The sequence below is a fragment of the Canis lupus genome, chromosome 34, assembly GCF_048164855.1.
Source record: "Canis lupus baileyi chromosome 34, mCanLup2.hap1, whole genome shotgun sequence".
Classification (NCBI taxonomy): Eukaryota; Metazoa; Chordata; class Mammalia; order Carnivora; family Canidae; genus Canis; species Canis lupus.
The window spans coordinates 11,451,878-11,468,856 of record NC_132871.1 but is presented as its reverse complement, the minus strand read 5'-3'; the positions used below and the strand labels follow the sequence as shown (position 1 = coordinate 11,468,856).

At 42.3% G+C, this 16,979-nt stretch overlaps 1 long non-coding RNA gene across 2 annotated transcripts; it reads left to right on the top strand.

The window, feature by feature from the left end:
• The first annotated feature begins 426 nt into the window (after window positions 1-426).
• On the top strand, window positions 427-15,931 carry LOC140624086 (uncharacterized). 2 transcript variants are annotated; one of them, XR_012023623.1, is made up of 6 exons: window positions 439-485; window positions 1,487-1,602; window positions 4,182-5,913; window positions 8,706-8,803; window positions 13,037-13,317; window positions 14,735-15,931. It is a non-coding gene; the product is annotated as an uncharacterized lncRNA (long non-coding RNA). The 2 variants fall into 2 exon arrangements; XR_012023624.1 differs by lacking the exon at window positions 1,487-1,602 and having other exon boundaries at window positions 427-485.
• The last annotated feature ends 1,048 nt before the right edge of the window (window positions 15,932-16,979 follow it).

The following is a 16,979-nucleotide window of genomic DNA, read 5'->3' as shown; positions in this document are numbered from 1 at the left end:
TTACCACCCAGGGTTCGGGGAGTTCTGGGGATGCAGCAAGCCACCTGGAGGAAGGAGGCCTGGGCGGGGAGGGCCTTCTGGTCTCCTTACCTGGCCGAACCCGCCTCCGAACCTGAAGGGTCAACTCGGGTCCCCAGCAAACCTGAGACGCGGGGGCGGGATCCGTGGGTGGCTCAGCGGTTTGGCGCCGCCTGCCTTCGGACCAGGGTGTGATCCTGGGGTCTCGGGATCGAGTCCCGAGTCGGGCTCCCTGCATGGAGCCTGCTTCTCCCTCTGCCTGTGTCTCTGCCTCTCTCTCTGTGTGCGTCTCTCATGAATAAATAAAATCTTAAAACAAAAAACAAACCTGAGACACGGGGCTGGAGCCTGTGTGAAGAGTCAGGCCGGGGCTCTGGCGGCTCCGTCTCAGCGGCCACTTCCGGCTGCCCACTTCCGGCTGCCCACTTCCGGCTGCCGGGGTCTGGAAGGCTGCCTGGCCTCGGAAGGTAGGAAACACAAAGATGCGGCCTACTCACCCCCCCCCCCCCCCGCTAGCTCTCCAGAGAACCGCCACCCCCCCCCAAATCCAGCCGCTCCCGCCCTTTGCAAGCAAGAGCTGCTGTCGCCCCCCAGCAGGGGCAGCCAGCGGGGTGCCCCCCCCCCCAGCCCCAGGCTGGGATCCGCGGTGGGAGGCCGCGCATGCTCCCTGCGGCGCAGTGGGCCCCGGGAGAGGGGGGTGACCATATGCAACCGCGGTGGCGCAGAGTGTCCCCCTGTGTCCAGGCCTGCTGGGTCATCACCAGCCAGGCCGAGCGCTCCTGACGGGCCCCACGTCCAGCCGCTGGAAGGGCTCGCTGCCACGCCCCGGCCTTGCTCCCTGGAATCTGCCCGCCCCTCCCCCCCAGCTGCACCCCAGGGGCTTGGCTTCTAGCGCTGAGATCAGACTGACCCTCGTCCCAGGAACACTGCCCCGGGTTTCCTAGTGGAGAGGCCAGTTAGCAGATACTTTCTGAGCTCCTGCGGGGATCTGGATGCTTCGTCTTCACGGTGCTCAGAACTCGCAGGTAGAACATGGAGGATCCATTCCCGTACCTTTTGGTCACTGCTGTAAAGTACAGGTGCATGTACCTCTGTGAGAAATTACCCATTGGGGAGTGTTGCATTCCAGAGGCTTTCCACCCCCCCACCTCCTCCGGGGAGGGGGGGGGGGATTGGGCCATTTGCAGACGTTCCTCAAGAGAACAGCTTCTTATTGCCCTGTTCGCCTAAAACCCCGGCCACCCGTATTCATTCCCTTGAGAACTCTTGAAAAGCCACATTTCGCAGATTAGGACTTTTATAAAAGAAATACAACTAATTAGCCTGGCTCCCCAAGCCTCGGATGTAAAAGAATCTGGTTTAAGAGGAACGTAAAGAGGACATGAATTTTTTTTTTCTTTCTTTTTTTTTTTTTTTTTTTTTTTTACATTTTCGCAGTTTCCTAGGCATTCTTCTTGTCTCTCTGCAGGCTCTTCTGCAGAGACACCGTGCAACCAACCCCGGTTGCCATGGTTGAGATAAACCGAAGAGAACAGAGCTGGGATGGTGTGGCTTTGAAATAAGTTTGAAGAGAGAGCTTCAGGGGTAGCACTTAGATATTTTTTGCAGAATTTATGTTTTTGGCAAAGCACTTGGCAACTTTGTGTGTGTGTGTGTGTGTGAGAGAGAGAGAGAGAGACATCGCAGCCAGATGCATTGTCACACAGCACTCCTCCAGTGACCCAGGGATGCCCTTTACCATCTTCGTGAGAATATGCCTAGCACATTTTATATTACTCCAAGGATTTGCTTTTATAGGACCTAAACCTTTAAACCAGTATCTTTTTCAGTGCTTGAAATTCATACTTGCAAAAAAAAAAAAAAAAATTCATTCTTGCCTGAAAATGAGTTCCGCAAAAGACGTCCTTATTCAGCTCTACTCTATCAGTATTTTGTTAATGAGACATTTTTTTTTAAAAGGAGCATTTAAATTTCTAATTTAAAAAAAGTCTTTATCTGTATCTGACAAACAACAGCTCATCTTAAATCTCATCCCTTGTTAAAAAACTGTGAACGATTTTGGCAATAAATATTTGAAATTCAAATCTGATAAAATGGATTGGTAAAGATTCTCTCCCACGAATAAGCAGGAGGAGTTCCTGTGTAATAGATAAATAGCTATTAGTAATATGGTAGAGCAATTTGTCATCTACAGCTCTGAAACTCCAAAACCTTAAAGTTTTGGGGACTTCCCTGGCAGCAAAACCTGACCCAAGCCGACACCACAGGCTACCAATATCTTTATTTCTTCTACTTTTTGTGAAGATTTGTATGTTTCCCTGCAGAAATATTAATGTGCTGATTATGGAGGGCTGCGCCCCATATCCTGTTGGGGATGTTATGTACCACATTACCTTTGTAATTTGAAATTTTGAAACATATTTCTTCCAAAGGTTTTAGATAAGGGACTTTGGAGCCTGTAAAATCATACTGTAGTGGATGCCATTATATTTTTTGGGGTATTTGATCTCATCATTTGTTGTTATTGTAAGATCCCAACTATTCATACAAAATTTTTATATAAAATTTGCACCTGGCTGCCTAAGATAATGGAGTCTATTCCCTGGGGAAAGGATTTTCTTGCCAGCTTCCCCCCCATCTTTGTAACTGTTGGGTGTCTAACCCACATCCTTATTCAGCTAAGCAGGCATTGCTTGCCCATTCTGTCCAGGCACTGTGCTGGCGCCATCAGGGATGCAGATGTGAGTAAACTACTGACAGCCACTTACAGCAATCTGGTTGGGGGGTTTAGACATGTAAATACTATTCATCTGTAATGACAAGTTGAATGTCATAAACAGCAGAATTAAAAACAAAATGCTAAGGGACCAAAGAGGAAGAGTAGTATAGGTCAAGGGAGGCTTCACAGAGGAGGTGACATTTGAGCTTATGCACTTGGGCCTTTTCTAGGATGTGAACATTTTCACATGCGAAGAAGGGAGAGATGCTATTCCCAAGATTTTCACTGGTCCGAAAAGCCCTGATCTTTACTCTTTTTTTTTTTTTTTAAATGCTAGTATATAATGGAAGAAAAGAAAATTCAAAGCAGGGTTACAAAGATTGAGGAATAAGTTTACTTTGAATGCCTTTCTGCAAAGAAAATGCCATGCAATAAATTTGTAGTCATGGGATAACTGTGTTAGATTGCAAAACAATGTTTATGTCTAGTCTTCTATAGGCGTGGTCTGGTTTAGCAAGATATAATGAACACCATCTTGAATCCCATCAGTTATCCCTGTGACAATGTGTTGACTTATTTGGTGATGAGATAAATGTCTAAGCATAAGAGCTTGTATAAAAGTGAGATCAGGGGCACCTGGGTGGCTTAGTGGTTGAGCATCTGCCTTTGACTCAGGTCATGATCCCAGGGTCCTGGGAGCGAGTCCCATGTTGGGCTCCCCACAGGGAGCCTGCTTCTCCCTCTGCCTGTGTCTCTGCCTCTCTGTGAGTAAATAAAAATAAAATCTTAAAATAAAAGTGAGATCAGTATGAAATAACTTCTGAGCCCTTGGCATCTGTTACTTGCCTTCCCTCTACCCCTCAGCTTATTAACCCTATGATGGTTTGGAGGAATCCAGGCAAGGGAGATAGCACGGACAGGTGCATGGATGTGTGCCAGTGTAGATATGTTCTTGGGGAAGATGCGCCAGCCAAACTATGCACAGCTTTGTGACTGTGCTTTCCTTTCTTCACTTTTGTGCCTTTTCATATGAGGACCACTTCCTACACAAAAATGTTTGGCACTGCTCCCAACATCATCCTAGAGAAGAATAGAGTGATCTCTCTCTTGTCCTCATTAGACATGAATGTTAACTAAAGCAATTATCATGCTGTATTGTGACAATTCCAATGCTTGTATGCATGCCCCATTGAGAGCATGAGCCCTCTATATTCCAAGGAACTATCAGAGTTGCTGGCACCTCGTAGTTCTCCACAAGTTAAGTGAATGTGTAAAAGACAGGTTGAGAGGCCAGATGGTAGAGTGTCTTCAATGTCGAGGAGAAGAAGCTTAGATTTTAATTTGCACATGTCTCATTCAGAATATGCTAGATTATACTGTAGTAACAAGCAACTCCCAAGTTTCAGCGATTTAACACCAAGTTTATTTCCTGCTCATGTCACAGGTTCAATGAAGGTTGGCAGGAGGGCTCTGCTCCTTGTAATCACTCGGACATCCTGGCTGATGGAGGCTTCATCTTGATGTGTGTTCCTAATGATCACCAGAGCAGAGTGGCAAATCACATGCTGCTTCTCAAAGAGTCTGCCCTTTGTCACTTCCACCCATGTCGATAGACCAAAGCGGTTCACACGACCATACTTAGTTTCAAAGAGGGTGGGAAAAAACAACCCTATTCTGAAAGATCAAGAGCCAGTCTTACCAAGTCAAGAGTACTAATGGCAACTTCAGAGAGGAGAACAGGGAGTCATACAAGATTCTTAAAACCAAAACCAAAACCAAGCAATCCATGGTTGAGCTAATATATCAAGTGCGAAGGAGCGCATAGATGATCTAAAATTGGGTGCCTGGGGAAAGGGACCTGGGAGACACGTTGGACCATCAGAGAGCCGGAAGGTTAGGGTTTTCTGGGCACTCACAGTAAGCGAGATACTTATTCTGGCTTCGCATCAGTACCTCCAAGGGGAAAAGAGATACAGTGATGGTAATGTATACAGCCTTCCTGTTAGTCTGAGGGTTAATGAAAGTTGGGGGAGGAGGTACTTAACTCCCTGTTTTCTATTCAGTTTTGAGGAGAGCGGCCTCTTCAACAAAAAGAACATTTTTTTGAGTTCACAGTACATTTCCACAGTGACAAATTTTGCCAACCTCACCAAAATTTAAGCTAAACCTGAATAATAAGTTGACTATTTATTTTATGAATTGGATGCACATCCTGCCGGGTTTTCCAAGTGGTTCTGACAACAGAATCCCTCATCTATAATACCCATCCACAGCCCTCATCTATAGCTCCCTTGTTGTTCTGAGGATAATATATTGATTGAGCTGCTTTCGATGGCGTTCTTTCCATGCTTCTCACATGAGGAAGAATTACTGCTGTTTTTCCCCAGGAGACCTAAAACGACTGCATTTTTACACATGTTATTTACTGTATACGTTCTAATATCAAAATGGTCAATTCATTTATAATCTTTTTAAACACGCCTTAGAGAATTAAAAAGTCTCCTCTTATGTTTGTATGGGAAGGCTCTTAGTTTCTTTTGCACATAAGTTTTACTTTGCAACCCATTAATTGATCATGTGTCCATAAATAGTTAACATTAATTATGCATAATTAGCATATGATAATGTAGGACACATGTTTCAAGTGAATATTAGACAGCATAATTATACTGAATATTATTGCGTTCAGTTATGTAGGTCTACTCAAAATATGATGGATGGTGTGTTCATCTCTACTGAATCCATTTACCTGGCCTACAGCGATGATTTTAAAATAAACACAGTGGGAAATAAATGCACATAAGTTAAATACTGTTAAGCACTAAGGAGTATTTCCAAGTAGTAAGAGCTGAAGGGCAGCTGACCAGTTGTTTTGCCTTTAGATAGATTATTTTAGATCCATATTGTAGATTTTAGAGCTCAGCTTTAAAATCCTTCAGAACTCAAAGGCTGTTTTATGTAAACTGTTCTGACAGGCAAAACGGTTCCTTTTTAAATATAATTCACCTCTGCTCTGCAGGCTTATTGTGAGGAACAAAAACATCTATGCGTAACAACAAACAACTATTTTTGGCATATGCAGAATGGAAGGTGCTTAAGCAGAAGGGAAACCCTCCTGCATTGTACTGTTGGTCCTAAAGCACCAGGTGAAATCCAGCAAGAGAAATAAGGCTCCGGTAAATCCTCCCACCCGCTAGAATTATTAACAAGAGTTTACCTGTCTTGTCAATTGTTCTTTCATTAGAGCTTTTGAGTTTTCTATTCAAGTAAAATAAGATAAACGAATAGGCTATGATTGAACTTCCACTTTCCAGTTAAGAATTCACTATTTGAAAAGTCCATTAGCCTCCAAAAACAAGACTTCCTTTAAAAAAGAGCCACACAAGCCCACTGTCAAGATGACCTTACGTTTCCCATTTTGAGCAGAGCAAATGAGTCTATTCTGAGTTGTCACAAAAACCAGTTTTTGTACCTGGACTTGATCCAGCTATTGGTGTCACTGGGAAAGGCTCATTTTGCCCCCCTGCCCCTCTTTCCCTTTGTGTCCTTACATTAACTTTGAGGGACCCATCTTGAGAATCCTTGGCTGGTTTCTATTTTAAGAACCTAGTTCAGCCAGTATAATTAGTCCCCAGTTTGTCTGGATCCCTCTCAGGCATTCAAAAGATTTCAAAGATCTTAAACGAGTACTTCTCAGATTTTTCCACTGAAACATCCCTAATGGCAAGAGAAAGTCAATTCATCTTTGGGGGCTTGGGGCCTACCTCAAAATGGGAAATGTCTTTGAAGCATTTCTTTGGAAATAAAGTCCTGAATACATGTGTATTCCTCTGGATAGCACATCTGACTTCTTTTTTTAGCCCCCAAATCTTAATGTTCTAAATTAGATATCAGTGAGTAGAAGGAATGGTCCAGGCAGACACACTGTGCCTATGGTTTTGAACATTCCCTGACACATTGCTCAGCAGGTCCAGTACTTCAGGATGGAAGCCTGGTCTGTTTCACAGAAAATCTTTTGATAAAATGGGTTAAACTGATTATTAAATATTTGCAGTGACAAACAATGCTTCAAATAAAGTGTCTGTCAATAGACAACTATTAAATTCATTACATAATATCCAGACAATGGAGTACCATGAAACAGTTTAAAAGGACAAACCATCTATTGTATTTTCATATAAAATGCATATACGTACTGTATTTTCTTTTTTTTTTAATTTTATTTATTTATTTATTTATTTATGATAGTCGCAGAGAGAGAGAGAGAGAGAGGCAGAGACACAGGCAGAGGGAGAAGCAGGCTCCATGCACCGGAAGCCTGATGTGGGATTTGATCCCGGGTCTCCAGGATCGCGCCCTGGGCCAAAGGCAGGCGCTAAACCGCTGCGCCACCCAGGGATCCCCGTACTGTATTTTCATGTAAAATACATATACACATATGTAGATATATATCATGTATGTATGTATGTATGTATGTATATGCATAGGCAAAAAAAAAAAACCTCACAGAATAGTGTGATTCCGTTAATATATTTGTATAAAACATTTGAAAATCTTTGTATGGAGTTGGGCCTGGGGAAATTTCACTTTCCACAGGAATGCACTAATTTCTTTTGCACCAAGTGTGAATTACTGCAAATCTGAAACAACAACTATAATTCTATTTTGAGAATAAGAAATGGGCTTCACATGGGTTGCCGCTATGGTAAATCTGACCAGAGAGAAACAGATCCTGCTTATTTAGTTTTTGAATTAGAGATTTATACAATCTTTACACTAGAAGAAAAGATAGATTCTGGTGTCCTACACAAATTAAGAGTTCTGTAGTGCTCCTGATGAATAGTTATATGGACTAACTTGGAATAATTCCATCTGATTCCTTGGTATAATTTGTGGCACAATGCTCAGGACGAACAGAAGAGGATTAAAGGGCAAAGATACCTCCTATTCCCACAATCCAGAGGTTCTTTCTCAAACTGAGCTGAATCTACCTAATGGTTCTTTTTTCTAAAATGCATTTCTAAGAATCCATCTGTTCCCTATTCTTGGTGACAGCCTCTGAACCAGGTGAAGGCAGACTTTACATTTCTCCTTGGTCGTCACTAGATTAAGTAACTGTTACCTTCAAGTATTTCTCAGGCTCAGAACTTTGACATTACGCATTTTAAAACTTGCCCCCAAGTGACTGCAACCCTCTCAATAAGATTTTTACCATCACAGAGAATAGTGATTGTCACTCTATATTTGGGGATCTGATGCAAAATGGGAAATTTCTTATAAGACACATATTTTATAAGATTTTATTTATTTGTGAGAGACACAGAGAGAGAGGCAGAGACATAGGCAGAGGGAGAAATAAGCTCCCTTTGGTGAGCCAGATGCAGGACTCAATCCTAGGACCCTGGGATCACAACCTGAGCCAAAGGCAGATGCTCAACTGCTGAGCCACCCAGGCACCCTTGAGACACATATTTTATCATAAAGCTTCGTATGGGGATCCCTGGGTGGCGCAGCAGTTTGGCACCTGCCTTTGGCCCAGGGCGCGATCCTGGAGACCTGGGATCGAATCCCACGTCGGGCTCCCGGTGCATGGAGCCTGCTTCTCCCTCTGCCTGTGTCTCTGCCTCTTTCTCTCTCTCTCTCTCTCTCTCTGTGACTATCATAAATAAATAAAAATTTTAAAAAAACTTCATATGCATTTTATATTAATATGCATAACATATCTGGATGTTACTAAAAATTGATATTTTAAATTACTAATCATCAGGTAAACTGGATGATTCAGGAAACCACATGGCACCCATCACTTAGAATATTCCCTTGCACACTGCCACCAAACCATCCATGTGTTTTCAGAAGCAGTTCCAAAGAATTGTTGCTATGTTGTCCTTAAAGTTCTCCAAGTACAAATGTCATTCTCTTAATCATCCAGACCCTTGATAAACATTTGTTTACTACTCTATACAAGGCCCTGGGATACCTTGAGAGCCTGATGATCTCAGTTCCTGCCTTCCCAGAATTTACTGTCAAGAGAGGGATTCACACAAGTAAACAGGCAATCAAAAGGTAGTGTGTGACACTGGGATGGGCCATAGGATCCCAAAGGGGTTCACCTAAGAGGTGCTTGGGGGGGCGGGGGGCAGAAGAGGCTTCCTGGGGAAGTGATACCTATGTACAAATTTGAGGGACCAGTGAGGATTAGCCAGGTCACGGGGGAGGTCAGGGAATGTGTGCTGGAAGGTGCTGTCAGTACAAAACTCCATGAGCTCCCCAGGGACAAAAGTAAGCAGGGCCTACTCGGGGACTGAAAGGAAAGCAGTATACTGCCAGTGTGACTGGAGGTGAGGAGTGTTAAGCTTTGCTGTTTGAGAAGATAACTGGGGCCAGATCATGAAGGACCTTGAAAAACTTGGTAATAAGTTTAGACTTTGTTCTAAAGGTCAGGAGAATCCCCTAAAAGCTTTTAAGCCAGGAACAGATTGGAAGTGGTCCACCAGACTGGAGGCAAGGAGGCCAGCCTCAGGCATTGATTTATTTTGATTTTCTGAGCTTCAATTTCTCAACTTTGAAATGAGGACAATAGCACAGATCTCAAGGATTGCTAGGAGATTTAAATGGAATATTAGAGAAAAAAAAAAAAGAGAAGTTAGATCAGCGTCTCGCATCTATTAGGAGCCCAGTAACACATCGTGACCCCTCATAAGTCTGTGCTGTTGTGCTGTATTGGCATCTGAATAAGTGAATTGATATTGAATCACTGAATGCTTTAACTATAGCAAGGCCCATATAACTATTCATTGAATGACCGTGCCTACCAGCGAAAGGGCAATCAATGTGCTTATACAAGTTATTTAAACTGTGAGCCATATCAGTTTTGTGACTGTTGGAAGCAACAGCATTGGATGATTTTCCTTAGTCTTTTGTCCTCTTAACTATGCAGATGTGATACTTTTTCATATTTAATATTTTCTTTAGAGTTCATAGATTGTGTTTTTAAGGTTGCTCAATTTTTGCTAACCTATAAACCATATCAATGGTAGAATGGAGAGAAAGGGAAGGAAAGGGAAAGAGAGGAAGAGGGGGAGAGAGGGGACGAGAGCCAGCAGAGGCAGTGGCGGCTGGGCAACCACAACTGAAGAATGATACTTTGTCTTGGTTTATTCAGTGTGGGAAAAAACTTCCCTTTAGACTAAGGAAAACCTTATGCCAATCAAAACTAAACAGTGACACAAAACACTAACCTGTTAACAGTTGAAACTGTATTAGCAATATGCATGCTTCAAATGTACATTTTAAAAGAAATCATCTTTGGGAGTGTGGCTTTCCCCAGAGCTGTACAAGTAGATCTGTATTTTTTCTTCATTATTTTACCAAGTAAATTTGCCTAGTAAAACCATTCAGTTTCAACCCTATTATTCTTGATATCACTTAAAAAAAATAATCTGGCTATGGGGCACCTGGGTGGCTCAGTTGGTGGAGGATCCACATCTCGGTTTCAGCTCAGGTCATGGTCTCAGGGTCCTGAGATCGAACTCTACATCCTCCGTCTCTTGCTCAGCACTGAGTCTGCTTGTCCTTCTCCCACCACCCCTCCCCCCCACTTGCGTGCTCTCTCACATGCATTGTTTCATAAATAAATAAAAAAATAAATAAAATCTTTTAAAAAATAGTCTGGCTAGGGGATACAGTCTGGACTCCAATGGCAAAATATTCTTACCAGCTAGGAATTTGTATAAGGGACCTCTCACCATAGGCAACTCTGAAGTCCTACCAAGATAGAAGGAGGAGAATAACTTCTATCCAGGGCCAGGGGGGAGGTGGAGAAAACAACATGGACACAAAACTCTGGGATCTTTCATTCCCAGTAATAGGCAAATTATTTAATAGAGGTCTAGAGATTTAGCAGAAACCACCTGGCCCTTAAAGCAGAGACTGATGCACAGAGAAAACCATTATATTCTGCACAGTTATAAGGTTAGCGATTGTGAGTCAAGATTTGACATTTATTTTATTTTTCACATTCCATGAGCAGAATTGGTACCATATGGCAACCAACCATTGGGAGGTTAAAAAAAAAAATCACAAGATGATAAATTTTTGCTTTTAAAATAAAAGTGGATTAAAATGCTTTGGGCTTCTCTTTGTTTTTATATTAGTCCACCTTCCTTTTTTCTCTTCTTTCCCTGAGAAGTTCACCACATAATATCAAACACCTAGAAGACACTTAATAATAAACTGGCGTTGATAAATATTACGTGTATATGTAAGACACAAGCTTAGGTTTCCTAGTGGAAGGGGAAGGCCTTCACTGAAATTCAGTTTTAACACTTCTTTAGAGATAAGGGATCACTCATTTTTTTTCTCATTCTCCTGAAATTATAGCTAAGAAAAACCAAGCATTCTCTTTAAATTTTTTAACTAGTATTTTCTTCATTATTTTATTAAAAATTACTATTTCCACTTCTAGGTGCCCCAAATATCCTCCCTCTCTCTTAGTGCCCCAATTATACTGTTAGAATTTTATTCCTTTAGCTAAAGGCTAAATGGCTTGCTACAACATAAATCTCCCCATGAGAGGGGTAGCAATTAGTTTTGTTTTTTGTTTTTTTTGTTTTTTTCACTATACAGGGACTCATGGATCTAATGTAGAAAAGGAAATTGAGTGCCCCAAATTATTAGGCACATCATTGCCAAAGGAGAAACATCTGAGCTAAAAAGCAGCCGAATAGGGAGGCTGCACCTGCCAACATAGATAAGCTGCCACCCAGGGATCTGGCTGTGCTCAGCTGCAGGTGATTCCAGGCAGGTGGTTCCTTTTATCTCTATGGTGTGAATATTTGTAGGCAACCGGCATAGAGGATCTAGACAGCAAGCGGTGGGAAAGCTCTCCTAGCTGACCGGAAACAGACCCAGCGGGTAGTCACAGGCAATCCGGAAAAGTTACCCTGCCATTCCCTCCTTGAATGGATTTCTGCAGAAGCGCCAGAGGACAGGAATGGAAATGGCAGTAGCCAGAGCAAACACAGCTACTGAATCTGTAGTGTGCATGCTTGAAGAATGCAACTTTGATGATGCTGCGGAAGAGCCCTTAATTAGCATAGCAGCCCAAACCAAGAAGTGACAAAGCCCAAGTGAAAGACCTCCCTAACCCCAGGGAGGCGGGCTCCAGAGTTAACACATTTTAGTTCCCTTGTAAGGGAATATTCCCAGGGATACCCAACATTTATTGAGCACTGCCAGCGGATGCTATATTAAGCTTGTCTCAGCTAATATTCATAATAACTGGGTATAATTATCCTCCTTATACTGACGAAGACACTGGGGCTTAGAGTTAACTAGTTCACCCCAAATTTCAGAGCTAAGCAATTGTGTCCTTTTACTAGCATTAGTAAGCCACTGCCCACTGTATAGAGCAGTGCAGGGAGGGGCAAGGAGCCTCTTTGGGAGCAAACAGCCAAGCACCAACACAACTCTGTAGAGTTTACTTCACAGGTTGGACATGATATTTCTCGGCTCGTGGTTTTGTGGGCCTTCTCCTGTCACCAGTTAAATTTCTCGAACAACTGTGAAGCAGCAGTACCTGCATTGCTCAGAGCCGGTCTAAGACCACGATGCTGGCGTTTGCTTGGAGAGATCCTGCTTTGCGCTGATGGACTGTTGCCTTCCTAGTTTCTTTCTTTTTTTTTTTAATTTTTTAAAATTTTTATTTATTTATGATAGTCACAGAGAGAGAAAGAGAGAGAGGCAGAGACATAGGCAGAGGGAGAAGCAGGCTCCATACACCGGGAGCCTGATGTGGGATTCAATCCCGGGTCTCCAGGATCGTGCCCTGGGCCAAAGGCAGGCGCCAAACCGCTGGGCCACCCAGAGATCCCATCTTCCTAGTTTCATCTGGGATGGATTTTACCCATGAGATTGTTCTCTAAATGAGCAAACACTCACAAAGAGCTTTGACACTGTAAAAAGGTGACTTCCTGACAATTGCTTGGTTCACGTGCTGTCTCTTGCATAGCTTTTCTTTTCAACTGCACTTCCTTAAGAGATCTTTGCAGAAATCTGTGGCTCCCAGCAGCATTAGGATTGATCATAACATCCAGTGGAGCCCTTGATGGGAGGTGACCGGAGGAAGGGGGACTACACGTTTCACGTGGCTAGCATCTCCTGCAGCGGTGAACAGGAGAGAGGCATGGGAAGTCAGACCTGTTAACAGAATCATTTAGAGCCTCTTGTTTTCTACGCAGAGACTTTTTCAAGACCCGGGCTGTTTTCCCTGCTTAATGTATTCTGTGTTTTCTGTAGTCAGACCCCACTGCATGGTTAATGACACAAGTTGGAGGAAGCTTGGGGATTGTGCCAGTGGACACAGACACTAACCTTGTCAAAGCAGAAAGAGACGACATACTTATGGTACGGAGAGCCACTCAGTTCCTAAGCTCCTGAAGCAACTGGGAAGCAAGAGATTTGATGTCAACACACTTACCCCATGGTAGGACTTCTCCAAAGGCAGCAGCCATCAATCATCTCTCCTAAAAGTGCAGATGAACAGAGGACTCATTCTGAGTCATGTAATGAGGCAACAGGTAATAGTGGCCATTTCCTAGGGGCTGGGGTGGGGGGCGGTAAGTAGCCCTGGGCACAGTCGGGCACAGAGACAGTCGCCTCTCTCGTCTGGCCCTCCTATGTAGAAAAGGTATATGTGTCAGAGGGACAGCTGATGAAATCACTGCAAAGGGAGGTACATTCATTAGTAAATAAAATTCAGCTGTCGGGACACTGCCACAAACACACAATATTGTACTCATGGGATCACTATTAATGACCAAAAAAACCTAATGATTTAAAACAGGTGACTCAGTCTCCACAGGTGTAATTCCTTACTTCTTGGTGGGCCTTGGCTGGTCAGGTGCCCAGCCTGACCCTAAACTACCATTTTGGCAATGGGCATATCTACATTTGTAATCGTTTTATCCTCAGCATCCAGCACAGTGCCTGGCACATGGTGGGACAAATTAATCTCTACCATACTCGAGTTCGCACATAAAATGTTTGGAGTTGTTTGCCATCATATTTAATGAATACTGTGGTTGAAATTATTTTACTTTCTTAGCAAATAAAATCATAATGTGAATAATCAGCTGCACTGAATCAATTCTCAAATCCTGTCCCAGATTTTTTGGAGGGGGAAGTACTTAATTATAAATGGGAATTCGGGTAAGGGGCTCAGGTTTGGAGTGTTCCAGAGCTCTGTGGAGGCCACACCACCTTATTTTTAAATTTAGGAGATCTGGGAATGATTGATATTTAAAGTGGTTTTCAAACATGGCTGCTCATTGGAATTATCTGGGGAGCCTTAACACTTCTGATGCCTTGGTCCTGGGATTCTAACATAATTAGTTTGAGGTACCGCTTGGGCACTGGGGTTTTAAAATTTTCCCAGATGATTCTAATATGCAGCCAAGTTACCAACCAAACTATAAGACTCTTCTCTTCTGCAGATATGGATACTTAATGTTACTGATGATGAGTCTCAAGTGACTTCATCCGTCTGTTTTCTTAAGTCACCAACAAAGATGTTTGTTGGTAACTTAAGAAAGTCACTGTTTCTAATGAACACCAATGTTTGGCAGGTTGGTGGTAGAGATCCCACAGTCTTGCTTTCTTTCCCTCTTTATAACGGATGCTTCTCATTTTATGCTTCTCCATCGTCCATCCCACCCCCTCCCCCTTATCCCTAGCCATTTCCTAGCTTTAGAATGATATATAATCCCCCATTTATCCCTCTGTGCATTTGGTTTTTAAGGAGAGTCATACTAATGACTATGAGGCAACTGATATAGAGCAATGAAACATAGGGAAGTTACCAAGGTTCCAGAATTTCTAACCATCTGAAGAATGGCAGTTTCTTCTGTAGCTCATGCCCTTCCCCTCTGAGATGGTGACTGGAAGCTGGGGTCTTACTAAACCTCTCCCCTGACTTTCAATTTCTTTTCCTCTCAGATGAAGAACATTGCAACATAATCCATAGCCCCTCACCGACTGCTGCAGCATCCAAGCAGATGAACAGATAGATCCTGGTCCTAAGTGAGCTGTTTTGCTTGTCTGAGACCCTCCAGCCTACAGGACAGATACCCACTGTATTGCCTTTACTGTGTCAGCCTGGGCACTAACCTCCTTTAAAACATCACCTCTATGGAAAAAATGTGTTTCAAATCGTAAACAACTCACATGCAAATAAACGTTTTGGAATTCAACCTGTTTGTAGGTTGGAGACAGCTGATACTTATAATGCAGTAAATTTTATTCAAAAGGAAAGAACCCATAATATGAATTAACCCATTGTTTCAGCCTTAAGCGATAAATAATACTAGCAATAAAACCAAGGTGTTGGAAAGTTTCAGAAGGTCAATTGGGAGCATAATGCGTGGTATTATTGTGTTCTAGCATAAGCTTCAGCTTGCTATTGAGGTAACTGCCAAGACCTGAGGAGGTGCCTGGTCCTCAGAAGTCCTCGGAGTCGAACACATATTAAACATAATTTAATTTCACAACTCCATAGATTAGGCTATATTATTACCTACGTTTTATAGATGGGTAAACTGAGACACAGAGGAGTGAAATAGCTTTCTTATAGCATAGGGCTCATGAACGTCTAAGCTATGATTTTTATTAGGCAATGTGACCACTGAGCACACTTCACCATGTGCGGGTCACAAGAGTCAGATAAAGGAGGTCATCTGGGTCATAATGTTATACCTAAAGAATAAGAAAAGGAAAAAAAAAAAAAAAGGCCAAACACTGCCTTGGCTTGGGCAGTTCCCTGTGACAACACTATCAGAGGAAGAAGAATCTTGTGAGTGAGTGTGGGTGTGCATTTGGAAGTGCACAGTTGCATATTTGGCATGTTTAAATTTAACATCGGAGGATTGGACTTAAGGATTGGACTTTCGATGCCTTGATTGTCTGATTTCCACAATACTATTCTTGCTCATGCCTGAGGGCCATAACAAGGAAGTCCCTAGAGTCTAGACCTTCTTGTGGTCTTAAAAACAATGGATTTTGTCTATTTAGGTCTCCATAAAATACAGTGAGCTTTGCCTTTTATGACTTTTCAATGTCAGTTTTCAAATTTGCTTTCCCCTTAGAGAAAACTCTTTTTTAGAAAAGATTATCAAACCTCTAAAAGTTGAAAATTATATTCTGGAAGTATTAGTAATTTTACCCAGAACAAATTGTGAATAAATACTTTATAAGTCCCTTGAATAAAGAATCCCATTTCTTAATTTTTGGAACAGCTTTTATTATTTGTTAAGATTCAGCTATGCCTCTCCTAGGAATAAGTTGTACATTTCCCTGGCCTCAGGGCAATAGGATAATCACTGGTCCATTAAAATAAGTGTCAATGCACCATAAACTAGTATAGTTTTTCTTGGAGGGCAAGGATGAAGTATGAGTAAGATGCACCACAGTGTGAATAAAATGTATTAGGGACCAAGGAGTTATGGATTTAAATTTCCACAATTTTAACCCACAGTTCTCTAGTGCAACAATCTGTGAAGACAGCAGGCATCTCTATAACTCTGTTGGTGGCAGGCTTGACCCCAACCAATGCAATGCTGTTTGTGGTCCCTGAAACTTTAATGTGTTTGATGATTGAGTGGTGCCCAGGTCCTGCTATAGATATCATAAAACAGACACTATATATACAGTATTAATTTTTTAGCGGAAAAATGCTAAATTTTGAAAAGCCTCAGGCTCTAAGGACTTTAGATAAAAGATTATAGACTTTTTTTAAAAAAGAAGCATTTGACTGACATAAATTCAGCAAAACACATCACTTAATCCGCTTTTCAAAATTCATTCATCATTGGGTGGCTCAGTTGGTTAGGCGCATCACTCTTAATTTCGGCTCAGGTCATGATTTCAGGGTTGTGAGATCAAGTTCCACTATGAGCCCTGCCTCATGCTTCACTTTGAGTGTGGTGCCCACTTAAGATTCTCTATATATCCCTCTGCACCTCCTCCCTGCCCTCTCCCTGTCTAAAAATAAATAAATAAGAATAAAATTCATTCATTGATTTAATTAACAAGTATTTATTGAATTTCAAGGCTGAGAATATAACCATGATTAAAACTAGAAACAACCTAATGAAGAAGACAAAATATTTCATTGTCACACATAGGAATATAGACACATAAACTCACTTAAAGACTCTAAAGGACTTTTAATATCACCCAGCCTACA